This window comes from Triturus cristatus, chromosome 3_1 (genome assembly GCF_964204655.1).
Source record: "Triturus cristatus chromosome 3_1, aTriCri1.1, whole genome shotgun sequence".
In the NCBI taxonomy this organism is placed as follows: domain Eukaryota; kingdom Metazoa; phylum Chordata; class Amphibia; order Caudata; family Salamandridae; genus Triturus; species Triturus cristatus.
The window spans coordinates 27,353,930-27,377,266 of NC_140583.1; positions in this window are offsets into that span (position 1 = coordinate 27,353,930).

Sequence of the window (23,337 nt, forward strand, 5' to 3'; positions counted from 1 at the left end):
AGAGCGGGAGAAGGAAGAAGATGCATAGGCTCCGAAATGACAGAGGTGAAGGTGGGAGACACACATACTTTTAAAGCACCATCTGCCATTACATCCACCCTTTCCGCCGTCTCAACTACTCCATCCAAAGTATCCACATCTACGGTGACTAGGCTAGCTTCCAAAACCACTGCCATACTCCGAGATATAGCCGCAGAATTCACAGGAGTCGCCTCATCGGGGTCTAGTGATGCCATAGAGATCAGCGTATTTCCCGAATGATCTTTCACAGGATGCTGCTCCGCAAGATGTAGAACCTGTGGAACTATTTTGAAATAGGATCGGAGAGACGGGGTTATCTTTGACCCAGTGTTGTTAATGAACTTAGTACCCTTAGAGGTCCCAACTGCTTTGCCCGTGTATGTTCTCTTAGCTTTAACCTGCCCAGTCAGAAAAGATGAAACTTTCTTTTTATTTGATGGACTCATAAAATTTGACTCTGGGAAAGACTGCTCGCCCTCTTTATTCAAATCAGAGCCAGGGCCATGCTCACTTCCTACAGTCTCTATATTTTTGTTCGTCTTAGCCCCCTTACAAATTAACCCACGCTTGCCCTTCTTTGTTTGCCCTGAAACTTCCACCAGGGCTCCGTTACCTGCAGACCCAAGGCAAGCCACCGTATCGTTGTCGGGCCCCCTGGAACCTCCTGTCAGCGTTGTTGGCGTATTACCGTTCTCTCCTGCTCCACGCAGTACACTAACGCGGGAGCAGGCGGCTGCACCGCGAGAACCCCGGATGAGGCTGCGGGTCTTTCGCCCCCGTCGCAGCTCCAGGGCGGCTAGGCTCCAATGCCACAAGCTTGTAACAGCCTGCAGCGGCTCCAAAAAGGTCAAAGGCTGTGGGAGACGCGGAGAGGAAACCTGGTCTGCCGCCTCAAGAAAGTAGAGACACGCCCCGTCCACACACATGGGGCTCAGCGTAGTAGTACGAGGTAATCCGACAAAGCGGCAAAAATATCCAAAAACACTCAAAAATGAAACTTCCAAAACTGCTTAGGACATTAAAAGACAGGCTGACTTCATTTTCGTGCGGACGGCTACATTTAAAGAATTAAAACGCCGAGACGGGAACTCAAGAGCAGAGCACCTCGGTAGCTCAACTCGCCGCCGCCATGTTTCCTCCCCCGTTTCACTAGTCTTTATTTTTAAATGAATTTTGAATTGTGCATGAACTGGATGTTTCGCATTGGGGGTTTGAGCTTACTGTGTAGGTAGGTTTTTGCGATTGTATAACAGCATTGCCTCCCCAGATAGTTGCTCCTCCCTGCCGTGGCCCCAGTCCTTGTTGGGCAGAATTCCTTGTCTGTTGCTGTGGTTGTCATGTATTTGACCAACCACCTGATCCCTGCTGCGGTAGCGCAGTGACGGTCTGATCTCGATGCGGCTGCTTGTAAGGTGCGTTTTGGGGTACCTAGGGCTTGGTTCTGGGGGCGTGGATTTATCAATCTCTGTTTGTGATATTCTGATTCTACATTCTGAGGCAGTAGTATTCTCTGAGGTGCTGCTGTTGCCAACCTCCCTGGCCTTTGCCATTACAACTGGGTTGAATCTTTCTAAGGTTCTGTGGTGGAGCATTCTGCAAGACTGGTGCCATTGCACGCTGGCAGCAAACGCGGCCCCCTGGAGGGCGGTCTTTTTCAATTTGTGTTGAACCCACTTGGCGGTGTCTCTCTGGGCTTTCTCCTGCTCCTTGCCAGAGGGCTGCTGTGTGGGGGGTACATGTGGCTGGCTGCCGATCACATGCTCATAGTCCCTCCCCATGTGGTTGGCAGGGAACCTTTCTTAGGGTGGTTTTCTATTTGTTCTACATGTGAATTCCCTAATATGGTTATGTGCTTGGGTACCGTATTCAGCAACAGGAAGGGGACTTCGGGCATGGGGAGTGCACCACATAGTGCCAGGCAACCTCATTTATACCACTTCCTTATGTGTGGAGGTACCATGATGGAGCTAAGGGCTGAGCCAGGTGGTCCCCAGGGTACGTGTGCTCTGGCTGTTACCGTCATTGTCCCCATGCAACTTGCCCTTCTTCCCACCCAGTCTCATGGGACCTGGTAGGCATGTGCATGTCATGGTACCAACTCTTTTCCTCCTTGCATGCTCTGCTGGCTATTAAGGTTTTTGTTGTTTTGGTTGCTTTAACTAAGAGGTGGCATGCGCAACATGCCCACTGACAAGCTGACCCGTATAGTTCAAAGAAGTTCCCCATATATTCCAGGACTGCCTTAGCAAAGGGGGTCAAACTGGCTGGGACTGTCCTGCCTGTGTACATGCAGGAGTGATTCGTGGGTCTGGATTCTAGGGAGGAAGCTCCAGGGGAGAAACAAGCCATAGTTCCGGTGTCGGCAAACTGGACGGACATTTTTAGCTTGGTCATTAGGCCTTGCCCTAATATATTAGTCAGGGATGAGGAAAAATATAACTGTTCACTCACCCTATCTCCAGCTCGAGGGGTTCTGATATGGGTGTCCCCACCACCGTACCCGAGACTTCTTTTATAGTTGCAGGGTGTTTTGATAAGGGGACTGTCCCTTCTTGTAGGCATGACTTCATCACCCTGTGTCTACCAGAAAATTGTATGTTGTTCACAAGCACCCCAACTATGGGGTCTTCCTCCAATTGGCCTGAGGTTGACAGTAGGATATGTGTGTTCGTGGCTGTTTTGTCAGGTTCTGGTATGGGTTCCCTCTTTTCCCCCTTGGTCTGCTGGGCTGATCCTGTAGCCTCTTTCCCTCTGTCAGATCCCAAGGGACTGGGGCCCTCTTCCTCACTCTCGCTGGTTGTATCATTGTCTAGACCCACTATGAATCACCTGTCACCCAACTGTGCTCTCATGAAGTGGCAGGAGCACATTTTTGCCGCATCGCTAGGGCCCAATGGGCTGAAAGTGACGGACGGGTGGGTCGAACTTTGGGGAGCTCTAGCACTGGACTGGGGTAATGTTGGGATTGCCTGGGCTTGTCATGTCTGGATCTAGTAGTTCGTTGTTCGGTATGGTGCCCTCTGGCTCGCTCGTCCAAGGGGTTGGTTTAGCCTAATTGTGGATGGCAGGCATCTGGGAGAGCACCTCCATTCCTACATATGGTGGAGGAGGCGTGTACGCCTTACTTGCTGGTTCTGGGATGGGATTGTCGGTCTGGGCGTCCTCAAAGATGGCCCACAGTTCTAACAGTGCCTCCATTCGGGCCTTCTTTGGTCTAACATATCGAAGGTCCCCAGCTGCAGCCAAAGGAAAGCATGTGTCTTGGTGTGTGCGTGCCAATCGTGGCAACACTTGATACGTTTTTTAACCTGTGTGGGGAACCTAGTTTGTATGTGTTTCAGGAGAGACTCCATGATAAGTTTGGAGCTACTTAAGGGACTATTACACTTTAGCTTCTCGAGATTAAGTAATTTTAAGTTCTATTCTGGTTGGGGGGATGTAAATACATGGGGATTACTGATTACAACTACTTCTATTACCTCAACGCGATATACAGATGCATCAGAATAAATGTTTCACAAACATAAATAACAATGCATATGAACGATCATAACCTGAAATAAAGTGCAGTGGTTAGAGCAAACGTGCAAATTTAGCCGAAAAATAGCAAAGTCTATTTAGATATGGAATAACGAAGGTGAAAATTGCCAACACCTTTATAAGCACATTTGGCATTAACAAAACATAACGCTCAAGACAAAAAGTGCAGTTGCAGCAATTTTACCAGCACCACAACATCAAGATTGCATCAATTAATAGCGAAAATGAAGAGAAAAAAGAAAAATTTGACAGAAAAAAATGATGACTTTGTCGAAAGACACCATAGCCCACTCTTAGCGCATGCTACCCAATGACGAGGGCCGGCTCTGCGAGATACACAGGACTAAGTGAACCTGACAGTGCAGGCTCTGCGCAATACACAGGACTATGTGAGCCTGACAGTCTGCCAATATTGACTCATGAACAAAAATAACAACACTTTATGCGGAAAAGAGGAACAACTCCACAACCACATGCCCACCTTGGCCAAGCACAAGCAGGGCCGGACTGGCCGTAGTGGGCACCGGGCATTTCCCCGGTGGGCCGCTAGGGCGGGAGCTGGTTTTGGACCCCCTGGGGGCCGATTTTGTTACCGGGGCCAGCAATATTGGCCCCGTTAACAAAATCGTCCGAAACCGGCCCTAGAAAACAGCTTGGCCGCACTTCCCCCTTTCACCTTGGGGGCTGGCCGATCAGTTTTCCAGGGACGGTTTTGGTTCCCAGTGCGGCCCTGAGCACAAGCCACACCTAATTTCAAAGGTCCAAATTTTCCCTAACGTCCGAATTATACCCTGTATCATACCCAGGGATCATTCGTACCATCTGTGTCACGCCGAGCAGTCCAAAATTTCTCACTCCTTTCAGATACAAAGAGTGTAAAGAGAGCACTAAGAAAAACCTTTTAAACTGCTAATTATGATTGAGGTGCTGGCACTATATCACAGCCAGGGCCTATGGGTACCACCTGTGTCATGCCCAGTGGTCCAAGCAACTAACAACCATCACCCTTCCTCGCGTGCTGACTATCAAAGAAAGGTGCCTTGCGACAACTCAGTTCGGACACATAAAATAGGTAATATGACAGATTTCTGTCAGTGGCAGGGTGCTCAGGTTAACTTTTTGCGCTACTTCATAGTTTTTTTTCTTCTTTTTTTTAAACTTTGTTTATGAATTTTAAGCAAAGTATAACAAAGCAGTGTTGTAGCGGCATTGCAACCAAAATCATGCATGTATATGCAATTTCCCTTTCTACATACATCGTCTATTGTCATGTCCAGACATCTTGAAGTGCATAGGTAACAATAACATTAGTGGCTACATCATAGTCCCGTTCATATATACATAGCGTTCCTGTTATCGCCCACCAATAAGAACCCAAGGTAATACCCCCCTCAACCCTTTCGAAGGTAATGTCGCTTATAGGGTAGATGGGTTCGTAGGATCCTGAGCCAGTAGATATCCATGGAATGGTCCCCAGATGTCTTTGGGCTTAGAGGCAGAGGGCAATAGTTCAGCGTACGTGGCAGTTTGCTCTTGACAATACACCAGGTCTGCCAACCATTCCTTAAATTTCGGTGCTCGACCCCGTCCCCATCTACATGCCACCCTGCGCTTTGCCAGCAGGAGGAATAACGCCACGAATTTCCTGCATTTGGCAGGCAACTGTTTTGTATATCCTAATATTGCAAGAAGTGGGTCTCTGGTCATGCGGGTATCTACCATTGTCTCCAGTGCTGTGAACACCTGTTCCCAAAATTCCTGTACCGTCGCGCAGTCCCAGGCTAGGTGTAAAAATCCCGCCCCCGGCTGTCCAAACCTGGTGCAGCAATCGTTGTCTGCCAACTGAAATCTGAACTTTTTCACTGGTGTGTAATACAATCTATGCAGGTATTTGTAATGTATCACTCTCAGCCGGCAGCTGGACGAGATCCCCGCCGTTTGGAGACAACAGTAGCTCCACTGCTCGTCTGTAATGTCCTGCCCCACATCCTCCCCCCAATGCTGTCTAGCCGAGCCATCAATTTGCTCTCCATGTTCATGTAGCGCGTGGTATAATCCAGATATCACTACTTCATAGTTTGCTACATGCTGGGACTAAGAATCAGAAGTAGTCTCTTGCACACTGACAGCGGCTTCAGGACAGACCACCATCCCGTGGATTTAGCAGAACCTTCAATCAATAGTGGCGTCTGTTCACCTTCTTTGCTGCGCAGTTTGGCTGCAGTCGTGTTCGAAGCACCAGTCTCTCCTATCAAGCTTGCCAAAATGTTGCTTGAATGTGAATTTACCTTGAAAAAACAAAAGACACGAGTTGTTTGGGAAAACCGGGATCAGTTGGTTTAATTGAACACTTTGGCCGGAAGAACATTACAGAGTCAGTCTGAGGACTGTTTCAAAGTACAATGTATTTGAGCACCATTATATACAATTCTTGGAGCATCCTATAACAGTTCATAGACCCTTTTTAGGAGGAGGAATGTGGGCCTAGTCGAGGAGTCATAAAGTACTCCCACCTGATAACAAATGCAGGTTGGTCTCGACCTTGCATGGACACAACGAGGACCAGTGGGTAATTTTTCCAGATGTCCGGCATGGGGAGCGCGTGATCACTGCATGTGCTGTGTGTGCTGTGTCCTGATTGGCTGAGTGTTTCTAACTTCATGTGGCATCTAACTTTATAGTGTTTTGGGAATGCGGCACCCCTCCGGCCATATATGCTTCATCGGGGCCAATCTCCTTGGACCATTGTGGTATCGCTGCTTTCCTGTGGGACTAATCTGAGTTTTTCCAGTTCACGTGTTTATCCAGATGGTTACGTGTCACCCCACCTGTGGTCTGTCAATCAGTTGCCTCAGGCCTATATCTTAGGGCCTGCCTGACCACGTATTTCTGACTCAGGGTTGATTTTGACAACAGTGATTCAATTTCTTTTTTGTACATACATGTATCATTGCGTACATCGACATTGGATTTTTGAATATTAACAAACCTTCAGTGTTACTATGTAAAAGTTCACAATTTTTTAATACAAAAAAAGAAAATAGCAACAGCAGTGACCACATGGTGTACCACAATGTCACATTTAAAATGGAAGGAGGATGAAACTAGCTTATATTAGCATAGGCTTAAATAATTTCTAATGTATTAAATGCTGTAATAAAAAAAAATATATAGTTTAGTATAGTATAATAAAGTATAGTGTAGTATAGTATAGTGTAGGATAGTATAGTATAGCGTAGTATAGTTTTGTAGAGTATAGTTTTTATAGTTTAATATCGTATAACATAGTATGGTATAGTATTGTGTAGTGTAGTATAGTATAGTATAGTATAGTTTAGTGTTGTGTAATATTGTTAAGTATAGTATAATATAGTACAGTATAGTGTAGTATAGTATAGTTAAGTATAGTATAGTATATTATATAGTATAGTGTAGTATAATATAGTTTAGTATAGTATAATATAGTATACTGCAGTGTAGTGTAGTCTAGTATAGTATAGTTTAGTGTTGTGTAATATTGTTAAGTATAGTATAATATAGTATAGTATAGTGTAGTATAGTATAGTTAAGTATAGTATAGTATATTATATAGTATAGTGTAGTATAATATAGTTTAGTATAGTATAATATAGTATACTGCAGTGTAGTGTAGTATAGTATAGTTTAGCATAGTATAATATAGTTTAGTATAGTATAATATAATATAGTATAGTTTAGTGTAGTATAATATAGTTTACTATAGTATAACATAGTATAGTGTAGTATAGTGTAGTATAATATAGTTTAGTATAGTATAATATAGCATAGTATAGTGTAGTATAGTATAGTATAGTGTAGTGTAATATAATATGGTTTAGTATAGTTTAATATAGTATAGTGTAGTATAATATAGTTTAGTATAGTATAATATAGCATAGTATAGTATAGTGTAGTATAGTATAGTGTAGTGTAGTATAATATGGTTTAGTATAGTTTAATATAGTATAGTATAGTGTAGTGTAGTATAGTTTAGTATAGTATAGTATAGTATAGTTTAGTATAGTATTGTATCATATAGTATCATATAGTATAGCATAGTTTAGTGTAGTATAATATAGTTTAGCATAGTATAATATAGAATAGTATTGTATAGTTCAGTGTAGTATAATATAGTATAGTATAGTCTAGTATAGTTTAGTATAGTCTAGTATAGTATAGTATAGTTTGGTATAGTATTGTATCGTATAGTATCATATAGTATAGTATAGTTTAGTGTAGTATAATATAGTTTAGCATAGTATAATATAGTATATTATAGTGTAGTGTCATGATGTATAGTATGTATAGTATAGTATAGTGAAATGCAGCACCCGTGCTGCCACGCAGTGGAAGGCCCTTTGCAAAACGTTACCAGTCACCTGTTGCTTATTGCTATATTGGAGGGTTAAACTGGTACTAATGAGGTGCAAAGGATGTCCAGAGAGAGTTAACAAGGACAAAAAAGTCAAACTAATGAAGACATTTTGTCACAAAATGTGCTGCATCACACCACATAGTTTGTCTTTTCTTGATGCTTAATTTACTCAATCTACCACACAATTCGGCACTCCGCTGCCGCATAATTCCTGTAGCCCTGGGGATAAGGAGTAAGGAGGCCAAAGGAGGAGTGGGTCAGGAAGCACATTGGAGGGAGGGAGCATAGGCACACGAGAGGGGAGCAGCAAGACGGGCAGGGAGAGATGGAGATGATGGAGGGATCAACAGGGCACGGACTAATAAACATTGTCACATTGACTATTCAATTACAGTCCACCCGCACCACACAGGACCGCAGTGTTGTACTCTAAGAGATTTACCCAGATCACACTTGGGCAGCATATATCTTCTCTGGGCTGACGTGTCTGAATAAGGGAGGGATGTCTCCGTGCAGCAGTGCCGTGCTCAGCCCTTTCAGTCTGTGCGCTCCCAGTTTGGTGCTTGACACAAGTGTGTGTCTGTCCTTAGCACTGCCTGCCGACAGCTGTATTCACTACCTTATTAACACAAACCCACCATATCTGTGGCCAAGCACGCGCATATGGACAGTTTTCCATCTGCCTTTGTTTTGTGAGAATGGTGAAACAATCAGCAACGAAAAGAAACCAAACTTCAAACTCAAACAACAACAAAATTCAAGCAACTCAAGAATAAATCAGGACAGTCAGGAAGTGACAAAGTGGGAGCGGAAACACCTGTTACCTGCTGCCAGGTGATGCAGGCGTGGTGCAGTGCGCGCTGCACGAGGCACAGTTCACTGGTCCCCCTGGGTCGCCTGCTGCTCCAACAAGGAGAAGATGGTGTAACAGAGCCTGGCCGACACCTCTGCGTAGCCAGGGTGCCTTCGTTCATGTTTCACCGGTTTGATAAGGGCTGCCTCTTTCTGGGCTCGTAGAGTGGAGTGGCAGAGAGTGGAGTAGTGTGTCGTAGAATAGAGTGTAGTAATGTGGCATGGAGTGACAGAGAGGAAGTTGTGTAGAGTGGAGTGGCATAGAGTGGAGTAGTGTGTCGTAGAACAGAGTCTAGTAACGTGGCATGGAATGGCACAGAGTGGAGTGGCACAGAGAGGAGTGGCATAGAGTGGAGTGGAGTGGCAGAGAGCGGAGTAGTGTGTCGTAGAACAGAGTCTAGTATCGTGGCATGGAATGGTACAGAGTGGAGTGGCACAGAGAGGAGTGGCACAGAGAGGAGTGGCATAGAGTGCAGTGGAGTGGCAGAGAGTGAAGTAGTGTGTCGTGGAATAGAGTGTAGTAATGTGGCATGGAGTGACAAAGAGGGAGTTGTGTAGAGTGTCCTCAGTGGCGACTCCTCTGCTAAGGCAGAGGAGCATACCTCCACTAAGTTCAGCAGTGGAAATAAAGAAAACATTACATTATAATAACTCATTGCTATGATCATTTTATTTGTTCCTGCTGCGATGTCTTTGCAGGGCGGGGCTGCTCTGCTCTCAGAGCAGTGGGAGAAGTAGTGGACACTAAGTGCGCAGTGACTGATTGGCTGGCCCTCTTGTGCCGGCCAAACAGTCATGTGTACGTTTCCTGTTCTCCATGCAGGCTGCATTTCAGGCCCAGGCTCACATTCCCTGGCTGAGCACCAAATCACGGTGCTCAGACCAATCATAACGCTACATTGCAGCGTTGTGTTTAGTCAGGGGAGCCTGGATGTGCCTTGTGTTCCTGGCTGAGAAGACAGAGGGGAAACGATGTGGCAACGCAGAGACACAGCGAAGAGGTAAGGTTTTTTGCATTTCTTTTTAAGACCCTCTCCCTCCAAAGAGCCCCTGCCCCCCGCTCCTCCACCCCCGATCCGTGCTAACCTCCACTGAGTGTCGTAGAGTGGAGTAGTGTTATAGAGTGGCTTGTAGGGTGACCAACTGGCATTGGTGCAAATTCAGGACGGTGAGTGTAAAAATTCAGGACACAAATTCAGGACAGGAGGTCAAAATTCAGGACAAAACTTCAGGACAATAGGTACGTTTTACAGACACATCAGAGGAGGTCGCGCAATAGTATATAAGTAAGCCCAGCCATATCCAAACATATTCAACCATTTGCAAACCTATCCATCATGTATCCTTCCATCTATCATTTCACTCATCCATCCCTTCATCCATCCTTTCACTCATCTATCCATTATCCATCCATCCATCTACCCTTTCACCCTATCCATCTGTACACTCATCCATCCACTCTTCTACCCATCCATCCATCCATTCACACATCCATCCAGCTTACCCTTTCACCCATCCAGCCATCCTTTCACTTACTCATCCATCCATCCATCCATCCATCCACCCAGTCACTCATCCTTCCACCCATCCACCCTTTCAGTCATCCATCCATCCTTCCTTTCTCTCTCCATCGACCCTTTCACTTAGCCATCCTTCCTTCCATCCACCCACCCATCCATCTACTCATCCACTCATGAATCCATCCATTGACCCTATCACTCATCCATCCTTTCTCTCATCCATTTAACCTTTCACTCCTTCACTCATCTATTCATCCTTTTGTCCATCAACCCTCCCTTTCACTCACTCATCCATTCTTATATCCACCCTTTCACTCATCCATTCACCCTTGCACTTATCAATTCATCAATGCATCCATCATTTCACTCATCCATCCATCCACCCACTCACTCATCATCCACCTTTTCACTCATCCATCCTTTCACTCATCCATCCTTTCACTCATCCATCCACCCTTCTACCCATCCAGCTACCCTTCCACCCATACATCCAGCTAGTTACCTTTTCTCTCATCCATCCTTCCACTCACTCATCAATCCATCCATCCTCTCTCATTATCCATCTATTCAATCTTTCATTCATCCATTCACCCTTTCACTAATTCATCCAGCCATCCACCCATCCCTTCACTTACTCACTCGCCCACCTTTTCATATTAATTTTGAGATGAGTCTTTTTGAGAAGAGGCCCATCAAGAACTTCACCCTCGCTGCAGGAGCCATTCCAGGACCGGGACAGAAGCCACCCAGGGCGGAGACAGGATCCACCACAGGGGGGACAGGAGCCATCAAAGGCGGGGGGGGGCAGGAGCCACCACATGGGGGACAGGAGCCATCACTGAGGGGGGGGGGGGCAGGAGCCATCACAGGAGGGGGAACAGGATCCACCAGGGTGGGCACAGGGGTGGGCATGCAGTATTCTAGTATCTTGGTCTCTTCCAGGTAGGGCTCCTCACCCCTCCTGGACAAGACAACGAGAAGACAGGCTCTCTTTCTAAAATGTTAGTTTTGCCATCCCCCACTGTGATGTACAGTACTTAAAGGAGATACTCCAAGAGAACTGATTTAACTGATTGTCCTCCATACTTTGTTAATCAGTGTGGGTGCGATTGTGCCATTTCTTTAATTTATTACATTATAGACTGCATGTTTGAAGAACCGAGGTTTGCTTACAATTTAGTAACAGTAATTAAGCTCTGTGAAGAGAACCACGTGCTGCCTCGGTGTAATCCCTAGGATGTTTGGGGCCCTGGGCAGGAAGGGAATGTGTGAGGCCCCTCTAAATTGCAGAGACATGACGCATTCAGGGCTGTTTGCATCTGAATAGATGCACCTGCTCCTGAAACTGCAGCCCCTCCCTCTCAGTCACCTTCAAACACCTCTTAACAGCTCACCAAGGGTGGAAGGTGTGAGGGTAGCCATCCCGCTGTGCCTCTCTAATGCTGCTGGGATCTGAGCTTTGGTACTGCATCGGAGTCTGTTGCACCCGACCTCAACAGCATCGGAGTCAAGAAGGAGGTGGGTGGAAGCTGTGCCGCCTTTAGGGTGATGCGACCGGTGCCCGGTTAAAATTACGGACAAATGGCGTCCGTTAAAGAATCCTTCACGGACAACGGGCAGACGGACGAAATTACGGACTGTCCGTGAAATTTACGGACGGTTGGTCACCCTAGTGGCTTGGGGTGAAGTAGAGTGTTGTGGAGTAGAGTATCATAGAGTGGATTCTCATCGAATGGAGAAGCGTTTAATATTGTAGAGGGTCAATGAGTGGAGTACCATAGAGTGTTTTGTCATAGAGTGGAGTGGAGTAGAGTGGAATAAGATGGATTAGAGTGAAGTGGCGCAAAGTACAGTGGTGAAAACTAGATTGGTGTAGAGTGCAGTGGCATAGAGTACATTGGTTTTGAGTAAAGTGCTGTAAAGTGCATTGGCACAGAGTGGAGTGGAGTGGCATAGAGTGGAGTAGTGTGTTATAGAATAGAGTGGAGTAACGTGGCATGGAATGGCACAGAGTGGAGTGGCATAGAGTGGAGTAGTGGGTTGTAGAATAGAGTGGAGTAACATGGCATGGAATGGCACAGAGTGGAGTGCCACGGAGAGGAGTGGCATAGAGTGGAGTGGAGTGGCATAGACTGGAGTAGTGTGTTGTAGAATAGAGTGGAGTAACGTGACATGGAGTGACATAGAGGGTGTTGTGAAGAGTGTCGTAGAGTGCAGTAGTGTTATATAGTGTCATAGGGTGGAGTAGAGTGTTGTAGAGTAGAGTGGCATAGATTAGAGTGTCATTGAGTGGAGTACAGTTTAATGTAGTATAGCGTCATAGAGTGGAGTGTCATAGAGTGTACTGTCGTAGATTGGAATAAAGTGGCTTAGAGTGAAGTGGCATAAAGTACAGTGGTAAAGAGTAGATTGGTGTAGAGTGCAGTGCCATAGAATGCATTGATTTTGAGGTAAGTGGTGTAGAGTGCATTGGCATAGAATGCAGTGATGTAGAGTAGAGTGGCGTAAAACGCAGTGGCATCGAGTAGAGTGGTTCAGAGTAGAGTAGAGTGGTGCAAAGTAGATTGCAGTGGGCGGAGAGTGCAGTGGCTTAGAGTAGATTGTTTCAGAGTAGGGTATAACGGTGTAGAGTAGAGTGGTGCATGGTACAGTGGAGTGGTGCAGGGTAGAGTGCAGAGTTGTAGAATAGCAGGGCATAGAATGCAGTGGTATAGAGGAAAGTGGTGTAGAATTGCAGTGGCATGGAGTGGAGTGGTGCAGAATAGATTAGATTGGGGTGGAATGATGAAGAGTGCAGTAGAGTGGTGTAGAGTTGAGTGGTGCAGAGTAGAGTGCAGCGGCACAGAGTGCAGTGGTCTAGAGCAGTGTGGTGCAGAGAAGACTGGTGCATAGGAGAGTGGTGCAGAGAGCAGTGGCGTAGAGTCCAGTGATATAGAGTGCAATGGTGTAGAGTGGCATAGCGTGCTGTGAATTAGAGTGCAGTAGTGCAGAGTAGTCTGGCATCGAGTTCAGTGTTGGAGAGTGCTGTCTTGTGGAGCAGAGTATAGTAGAGTACAGTGTCGTAAAGTGCAGTGACATATAGTAGAGTGGCACAGAGTAGAGTGGCGCAGAGAGCAGTGGTGTAGAGTGCAATGTTGCATGGTAGAATAGAGTGGTATAGCGTGTAGTGGTGTAGCGTGCAGTGGCGTAGAGTGCAGTGGCATAGAGTGCAGTGGTTTTTGAGTAAAGTTGTGTTGAGTGCTTTGGCGTAGAGTGCAGTTGTTAAGACCTGAGTGGCGTAGAGCACAGTGGCGTCAAGTAGAGTGATGCAGAGTAGAGTAGGGTAGAGTAGCATAGAGTGCAGTGGCGTAGAGTGCTGTGGCATAGAGTGGAGTTGCGTAGAGTGGAGTGGTGTAGATAGAGTGGAGTAGCATAGCGAAGAGTGCCGTGGCATATAGTGCAGTGGTGAAGAGTAGTTTGTTTCAGAGAAGAGTGGAGCGGCGTAGAGTGGAGTAGTGTAGCCTAGAGTGGAGTGGTGCAAGGTAGAGCGCAGTAGCATAAAGTAGTGGCATAGAGTAAGTACTGCAGAGTAGTGTAGAGGGGCTTAGATTTGCGTAGCATAAAGTAGATTGTTTCAGAGTAGAGTGAAGTGTCATAGCCTGCAGGGATGCAGGATAAGGTGGAGTAGTGATGTAGAGTGCATTGGCTTAGAGTGCAGTCACATAGAGTGCAGTGTTGCTGAGTAGAATGGCATAGAGTAGAGTGGAGGAGAGTGGAGTAGTGCAGAGTAGAGTGGAGTGGCCTAAACTGGAGTGGTGTGGAGTGCAGTGGCAAAGAGTGTAATGGTAGAGTGCACTGGCATAGAGTAGAGTGATGTAGAGTAGAGAGATGTAGAGTGAAGTGGCGTGGTGTGCAGTGTCATGGAGTGCAGTGGAGCACAGTAGAATAGAGTGCCATAGGTTATAGTGGTATAAAGTGCAGTAGTGTAGAGTGCAGTGGCACAGAGTGCAGTGACGCAGAGTAGAGTGGCATAGAGTTCAGTGGGGCAGAGCGCAGTGTTGCAAAGTAGAGTGTAGTAAAGTGCAGCGCTGCAGGGTAGAGTGGGGTAGAGTGCATTGGTGTACAGTGCAGTGGCATAGAGTGGTGCAGAGTAGTGCAGTGTTTCAGAGTAGACTGTCGTAGAGTGCAGTGGTGTATAGTAGAGTGCATTGGCGTGGAGTTCAGTGACATAGAGTGGGGCGTAGAAAGCAGTGGCGTAGAGTACAATAGCGCAGAGTATAATAGTGTAAAGTGCAGTGCCGTAGAGTACAATTGTGTGGAGTGTATTTGCATATAGTGCAGTGGTGTAAAGTGTTGCCGAAAAAAGTATAGACGCGTAGACTGCAGTTGTACAGAGTAGATTGGCGTAGAGTGCAGTGGCATAGAGTGCATTGGTTTTGATTACATTGGTGAAGAGTGCATTGGTGTAGAGAGCAGGGATGTAGAGTAGAGTGCAGTGGCATAGAGTAGAGTGCAGTGGCGCACAGTGGAGTGGCGCTGAGTGTAGTGGCATAGACAAGATTGATTCAAAGTACAGTGGAGTGGGGTAAAGTCTAGTATGCATGGTATGGTAGCGTACTGCCATTACAGACAACACATCTTCTATTGAAATAACCATTACATTTGCAGAGATATATAGTTTTACTGATAAAAGTATACAGCACACAAATGATAATGTGTAGAAATGTTTTTATTGTATTTAAATATTTGTTTTCACTACTCTTCATAATACCAAAAAGTCTGCTTCACTTGTGCTTTTCTAATTCTGATATATTCTACAAATGTCTGCACAGTTCATTTAAATTTTGTTGTGTGCTAGAAAAAAATAATAACATACAGCCTTCCTCAAGCACACCCACAGTAACCAGCATGATTGTCACATTTTTTATTTTTTTTATTTTACAGAGTTTTATATAGCGCGAACTTGACCCGAATCGGGTATCAGAGCGCTTTACATAGCACCAGTTCCATTACATGAGGACACATTCATTTTTGCTAGGCACAGGGAGATTAAGTGATTCGCCCAGAATCACAGGATGTTCAGCGTCATTGCCGAGACTCGAACCCAGTTCCCCAGATTCAAGGTCGACCGCCCTAGCCGTTAGGCCAACTCTTCTCCCCAAATCTCACATAAATCCTCTCATTTTGAAGTCAGAAAAAGAAATGTAAAGACCAGCTTCCTGGAAGACAGAGCCTGACATTTAACCCCTGTCTTTGAATGCACAACAAATGTGACAAAATATGAACAAGATTTAAAGATCTAACCACACAGCTAGGACAGGGGACCTACCGCAAATGATCCAGCACCAATCAAAAATATATACCAAACAATTAAAAAGATTGTGGATTCACCTGTGTGCACGCTACCTGAAAGTACCCCCTGTCCAGGAGCACCCCCCTATTCCAACCCTAGGGGAACAATACAGGCAAGCTATATCAGGACTGCACCACTCAAAGAGAACACATCATTACATATTGTTATAATCAAATCATCCTGAAGTTGGTTGAAAAAAGCTTCTTCTTTATTAGTTTGTTCTTTTAAAAGACACAGCCAACGCGTTTCGTCCTGTAACGCAGGACTTCTTCAGGGCTGTAAATTAGAAATATAAATAACAATTTGATTATAACTATATGTAATGATGTGTTCTCTTTGAGTGGTGCAGTCCTGACCTAGGTTGCTTAATATTTAAAGACCTGTTATCCAGCACTGGTGGAAGAAATCAGTAAATCAGGTTTGAGCAAGGGGAAGGATGATCTCAAGCTGCGCAACCTGAATCACATAGAGCCAGCAAATAAAAATCAAGCAAATGTGATTTACAAACCACAAAGTCCATGGTAAGCAACAAGCGGAATATATTCCCAGGGGAGCTTTCTGAATGTCCCCAAGATGTCATAAGCAAACTAGACAGCTCAGCTGTCTGGTAGACTTCGACCAAAAAAGTAGCTCCTAAACATGAATCAGTGGAAGGACTCAAGTAAAGAGGTAATGCTCCAGATAAGTGACAGACACAGGATAGACAAGGAAAGCCATCTAATAAGATGCAAGCAAATGAGAGTCACAATAAATCCAACCGATGGTAAGCAGTGGGCGGGCTGCAAGCCGCTCTATGTTCTCAGTAAGCCCACAATATGTCTTTTGCAACCAGACAGCTTGTGGCAGGTGGTAGGCTCTACGTAAAAATCATCCTAAGAAGGTCTACCTTGAACATAGCTGCGTTCTGATGCGCTGCAGTTGGTGGCACCATGAGAGGTGGACCACCAGCAGGTTTGTTCCTACAGGAAGGTTAGCTGAAGCTCCGCTGTTGAAAACCCACTTCTACAAATGGGACTGAATGGGCCAGCTGTCGATTTACTGTGATATCCGTTTTGGTCAAACTCTGAAGGACCGCGCGGCATGAAAGAATTAATAATCGGACCCTAGGAGGGAAAAGTCAAAAGGGGTGAAGTGAGACTACGTTAAGTTAGTAACAAGAGAACTGAGTGCTTCTTTTTTCCATATGACACCATAATGCTCTCCTTGCACAACCACCTATCGCTAGGACACAAGTGCTAAGTCGTTCACTGTCCAATCTTCAATCAGCAGCAAAGAAAATGGAGTCATTTCCTAGCTGCAAGGTATTTACACAATCACAGCTTCATATAGTGGTGCAGGGTAGAGTGGAGTAGTGTATGGTAGAGTGCAGTGTTGTAGAGTCCAGTGGTGCAGTCTCCAATGGCGCACAGTAGAGTGGCCCAGAGACCAGTGGTGCACAGTAGCACAGAGTGGTGTAGCTGCAAGGTATGTGCGCAATCACAGCTTCATATAGTGGTGCAGGGTAGAGCGGAGTAGTGTATGGTAGAGTGCAGTGTTGTAGAGTCCAGTGGTGTAGTCTCCAATGGCGTACAGTAGAGTGGCCCAGAGACCAGTGGTGCACAGTAGCACAGAGTGGTGCAGCTGCAAGGTATTTGCGCAATCACAGCCTCCTAGCTTTACTCAGAAGGATTCGAAAGAGTACACTAGTGTTTGAGGTTACTTAGTGAGAGAAATAAACTGCAATCAGTTCCAGAGTTCGCTTCAAGCCGGAGGACCAAACAGGAGAAATATACTAGCATCAGCCATAAGACGTCCACATTCATTATTTAAAGCCTCTAGCGAGTAGCTGTGAAATACTTGTAGCTCTCCAGTTACCAGTTAGTAGCTCCCAGTTGTAGAACCGAGCCTGGAGCGGCATTCAGAGGGTATGAGGGGTGCTGCTCTGCCCTGGATTGTTGCTGGGGCAGTCAGCCAAACCAATGGTAGACAGACAGACACACACACACACATACACATACACACACACACACAGACACAGAGTGTAACTCAACGCTGGGACTTGTCAGGAGCCATGAAAGGAGAAGGCCAGTAGTAGCAAGAGGGGCTTGAGTTCAGAACGGCAGCAGTTTGGGTGGAAGAGTGTAAACTGGGGGTGGAAGCAACCATGTGACTCACTTGTAGGGCAATGATGGATATGTGTGTGCATGTATGTGTATGCATGCCTAAGAAGAATGTGCCTGGTGTGCGGGTCATCCATGGAAGGCAGCACAACCACCACCACCATTTCAAGCACAATGGTGGCCCTTCCGGGAATAATGGTGGCCACCTCTTGTTTAATGCTGGTCATGACATATCGATGATCCATCGTGACATATTTTGGGCATGCTTTGTCTAACTCGCCCTCCCAGCATAGTTGGGCCTATGCATGAATTGGTTCATCCATGTTTATCCCAAACCTTTAGGGATTCCATAGAATCATTACGCAGATGATACCTTAAAGTTTCCACAACTTCTGACTCCTCAATCTTGTTCTCATGTCAAATCAACATATGAGAGTGGTTTAAAAATAGACGTCTGAATCTGAATGAATGGCCAAGAACTCCTCCTCTCAGCAGACTCTCGCTTGAATGTGAATGAAAATTGGATGAATGAGATCGAGAGAGCTGGCGTCCAGCTTCATATTGTTGACTCATTTAGGAATCGTATCAGACATGAAGGGTCACCGTGTAAACCCACATTCAACACAGGGCTGCATGGCATTTTTACAACTCAAAGGACTTATTGACTGCAGTTGTACTACTGAATGTCAACAACACCAATATCGAGATACAAGAATATCGAGGACAGGATACCATGGGGAGCCCCGCAGGGCCCCCGCCATGGGGTGTAGGGCTCGGGGTATCCTAACCTGCCTCTTATGTATATTTTTTTAAGCATGTTAAGGACAGGGGACCAAGTCCCTGAGTCCTGTAAAGGGCTGCCAGATCATTTTCCTCATGTTGCCGGCAGCTCTCGCTCCCACGGGAGTCTGGCTCTCATGTGAGCGAGATGGCCCAAGAGAAATGAAGCTGCCTGGGCCAATCAGAACATTGCATTTTTAAATTGGCGCTCTAACAAGAGTCTCTCGAGCCTCTCGCCGTGTCAGCCTGCTGATACCTCGGGATCAGTTTGCTGCAGGAAAAGGGTCCACCTCCCAATCCCCTCAATTCTGCTGTGAAAGCACAGAATCTTGAGATGATCAAGCGGGGGAAGGAAAGGACGGAAACAGCAGGAAGGAGACATAGAAGCAAGTAACACCATTAATGATAGTTTATCTCAGAGGTACATATATTCATCATCTCTCCCTATGAAAATACCTGTAAAATAATATAACTATCATCGGTGACTTCTGTAGAACATATATATATGTAGATTGATATATCTAGAACATGGAAGTCTGTTCCAAATGAGAGATATGAATTATGATTGCACTGTGCAAACAAAAAACACAAAACAAGATCAAGAGTTGGAACAATTTAAATGTCTTCCTCTTTTTGTTCCTTAGTAAAATATTCTGTGAACAATTCACATTGAGTGTTACCCACCATAAGAAAGCCCTGGCCAAGCTTCGCTCTATTGGCACGCCCTGGTAATTGGCAATAACAACACAAGCAAAGCAGGTTAATTCTCCTGTAGCTGAAGGCCCCTGAGATTCCTCTTACAAGAGCTTGTGACCACACTTCATAGTGACTGTATTTCCACAATTGTAAAAGCTATTCTATTGCTCATAGATTTTTCTGAAAACCCCAGGGAAAGTATCTTCTTTTCTTAAAACTTGTTCATACTGTTCCAAACAAAACACAGCCTTAGAAATGGCCCTTTATTTCCAAAGCATCCCTGTCTGAACTCTCTCTTTATTCACACAGTGTGAGCCCCAGAGAATTGTTTCCATAAACGAAAGAAATAAAATACAGATTAAGCTTCCTTAAGATTTCTTTCCATGGCTGAAAGAAATGAAATACACCTTGAGTTTCTTTCAATTCAACTCCTATCAATCCAAAGGTCACCCGAAAGGGCAGACTACCCTTTAATCAATCCTTAACATGAATTCATTTCAGCTGAAAACTCTGCTGTATCTCTTAGGCTTTCAATGAGATACAAATAGAAAGAACTGGAAGGAGAGCCACAGAACTCTCCCACCAAGGATTCCCCTCACCCATGAGCGAGGCAAACATAGACCCAAAACAGGTGCAGTGGCACCCTTACCCCACCACAGATAATGTACGAGTATCCTCTGCCAAGATCCATGCTGAAGAAACTAATAACATAGGATTATTTGCCATTTATATAATCAATACTCCTGACTCCTGTTTATATGTTATTTGTGATGACAGAGGGAGCTTTAGTTTTATCAATGTTAGACTGCCCATGTTTACCAGAGTTCATTCTTAAAGACCCCTGGCAGCGTTCAATGTTCAGAGCTCATTGGACGTGACACGCGGACCCAACCATCCAGAGCTACAATTAATTATGACTTTTAATCTCTCAAAAACTACTAAACGGATTTATACCAAATCACCAAAAAACACAATCTGCGTACCAAGATCTAGCTTCCTGCCAAATTTGGTGTAATTCCATTCAGCATTTTTGCTGTAGCCTTGTCTAAAGAAGTCTATGGAAAATGCATGCGGATTTTGCGTTTTGAGACCCCCCTTTTTCTTCGCTTGACCTCCAAACTTCCCATGAACGAGCTGGTCAAAAGTAGCATCTTTCTGGAAAGTTTTATGAAGATTTGTCAAACAATCCCAAAGTTATTAGCAACACAAAGAATGCTTTTCCTATGGAACAGGAAACCTAAATATAACTATCGAGTCGTGACCGCCAGTGATTATATATATATGATGGTCGTCATTAGTTAGTTATTGTTAAGACCTAGAGCCATATGTATGAAGGCACTTTTGCAATTGCAAACGCCGAAATTCACAGAATTTCAGTGTTTGCGATCGCAAATCAGCAGTGTGCTATGTAGCACACAAAAAAACCCTCACAAAATAAGGAATCGCACATTTTGCGATTCCCTATTTTGCAATTGCATTTAAGGAATCGCATATTGCGATTCCTTAAATGCAATGTAAGAAGCACAAAAAAAGTGCGATTTGGCCTTAAGGAATCGCAAATTACCACCAACTTCAAGTTGGTGGTAATTTGCTATTTCTATGAAAAATGCCCTTTTTTGCATTTTTCAAAGTGCCATGTGACGCACATACATGCCCTTAGGGCATGTATGTGTGCCACAAGTGCACACATGCACATTTCAGGGGTGCAACCGGGTGTCCTTTTGACACCCTTGCACCCTTGAAATTGCATTCTCAATTTGCAATTCTCTAATTGGTAATCGCAAGTTGAGAATGTCTTCCCATTCATTCCTATGGGCCTCTAGGCCCATAGGAATGAATGGGGAGGTATTCCTTAATTGTGAATCACAATTTGCCATTTGCAATTAAGGAATATGTAGGATCCGCAACAGTTTTGGCAAATCCTACATACAATAGCGATTTGCGATTCTCAAATAGCGATTCGCAAAAAATCTCTATTTGAGAATTGCAAATGGACATTTTGATACATTGGCCCCTAGTTTCCATAGGAAGACTTTTATGTTTTGCTAATAACTTTGGGCCCTTTCGACAAAACTTCACAAATTTTCAAAACTAGTTTGCTGTTTACTTCAGCTGGTGTCTGGAAAGTGTTGGAGTGACTCGTCAAGTGGGAGGCTAAGAAAAAGAAGGGGGGCCAAAACTCGTTTTCCTCATGTAATTTCACATTTACGACTACAGTCCGAACCTCTGAACGGAATTACACCATATTTGGATGAATACTAGATCTTGGTCCAGAAAGAGTACTTTTTAAAATTTGGTGTACATCTGTTCAGCAGTTTTAGCGTAATTAAAGAAAAAAGATTTATGTGTATCTAGAGACGTGGCACCACCGCGGTGGATCCCTCGATCCATGTACCAACACCAATTCCATGATTGGCTAGCAACAACCTGAGAGAAAAGTTGTGGCCCCCATTTTGTAAATCGGGACACTGCTCCTAGGTGGGGGGAAATAAAGTCGAAATATAATATAAGGGTTCAAGATAGAGGTATTCTGGACCCCATGGGACTGATGGAGGGGTCTGTGAGAGACCTCTCATCGGCAAGACATTTCCCAAAAATGTTTATTTTGCATGCATGAGGACTTACAGATCCATTGCGGTGCTCAGCATGGCCCATATGAATCTGTCTGCAGTGGATCCATGAATCCAGATTCAAATAAAAAACAAATACACCCACTCACAGACCCACTCACACACTCTCTCACATATGGACACAATCACTCATACACCCAGTCACTTAAACACACATACAGTCACTCACACACCAACACACCAACATCCACTCAGAGACCCAGAGAACCACTCACACACCCACTCACAGACCCACACAGCCACTCACATACCCACACACACACTTATACACCCACACATTCACTCAATCACACACCCACACAGCAAAAGTACCCACGCACCCACTCACACACCCATACAGCCACCCACACAATCACTCACATACCAACTCACATGCCGACACAGCCATTTACACACTCACTCACACTCATACATCAAAAGTACCCATACACCCACTCACACACCCACACAGCCACTTACACCCCCCCATACAGCCACCCATTACCAACCACATACTCACATGCCCTCTTACACACCCACCCAACCGTTCACACACTCACACACCCATACAGATACTCACACACCCACTCAGAGACCCAGAAAGCCCCTCACATACCCACTCCCACACCCAGTTACACACCCATACAGTCACTTATGCATCCACTCAAAGACCCAGAGAACCACTCACACATCCACACACACAGGCACTCATACACCCATTCAGAGACCCAGAAAACCAATCACAAACCCGTGTACACACTCATACAGTCACTCACACACTGAGTCACACATCCATACACCCACTCACACACCCATACCGTCACTAATGCATTCACTCAGAGACCCCGAAAACCACTTACGGATGCTCACAGGCACTCATACCCCCACTCAGACCCACTCACACACCCACAGACCAACTTCCAGGCACAGTGATTTCAGCATGTGAGGTTTAGATCAAACCTGCTCCCCTCAGAGAAAGTGCTTCAGTCTGTGAAAGTAAATCAGACCATCTCCATTTGAAGAGACTCCAGACAATATAAATTCAGCTGCAAGACTCATCTTCGGCCTCCCCAGAAGGACCCACATCACACCCCACCTCAAGAAACTACACTGGCTCCCAATACAGAAGAGATGCCAGTTCAAGCTGCTGACCCACGCTTACAAGGCCCTGCACAACCAAGGACCAGCATACATCAACAAACGTCTGGACTTCCACCACCCAACCAGACACTTTCCATCTGCTTCCCTCTCCCTCGCAGACACCGCATGAATCAGCCGAACCAACAGCAGAGTATGCCCCCTCTCACATCTGGCCGCCAAGGCCTGGAACAACCTTCCCTCGCACCATCGCTCCAACAATTCAGCATAGAACTCAAGACCTGGATGTTCAAACTAACAACCCACCATGCAGCAGCCATCTACCTCCAGCGCCTCGAGGCCCTCACAGGTGATTTGCTACGCTTTACAAATGATTGATTGATTGATCTCATAAAGA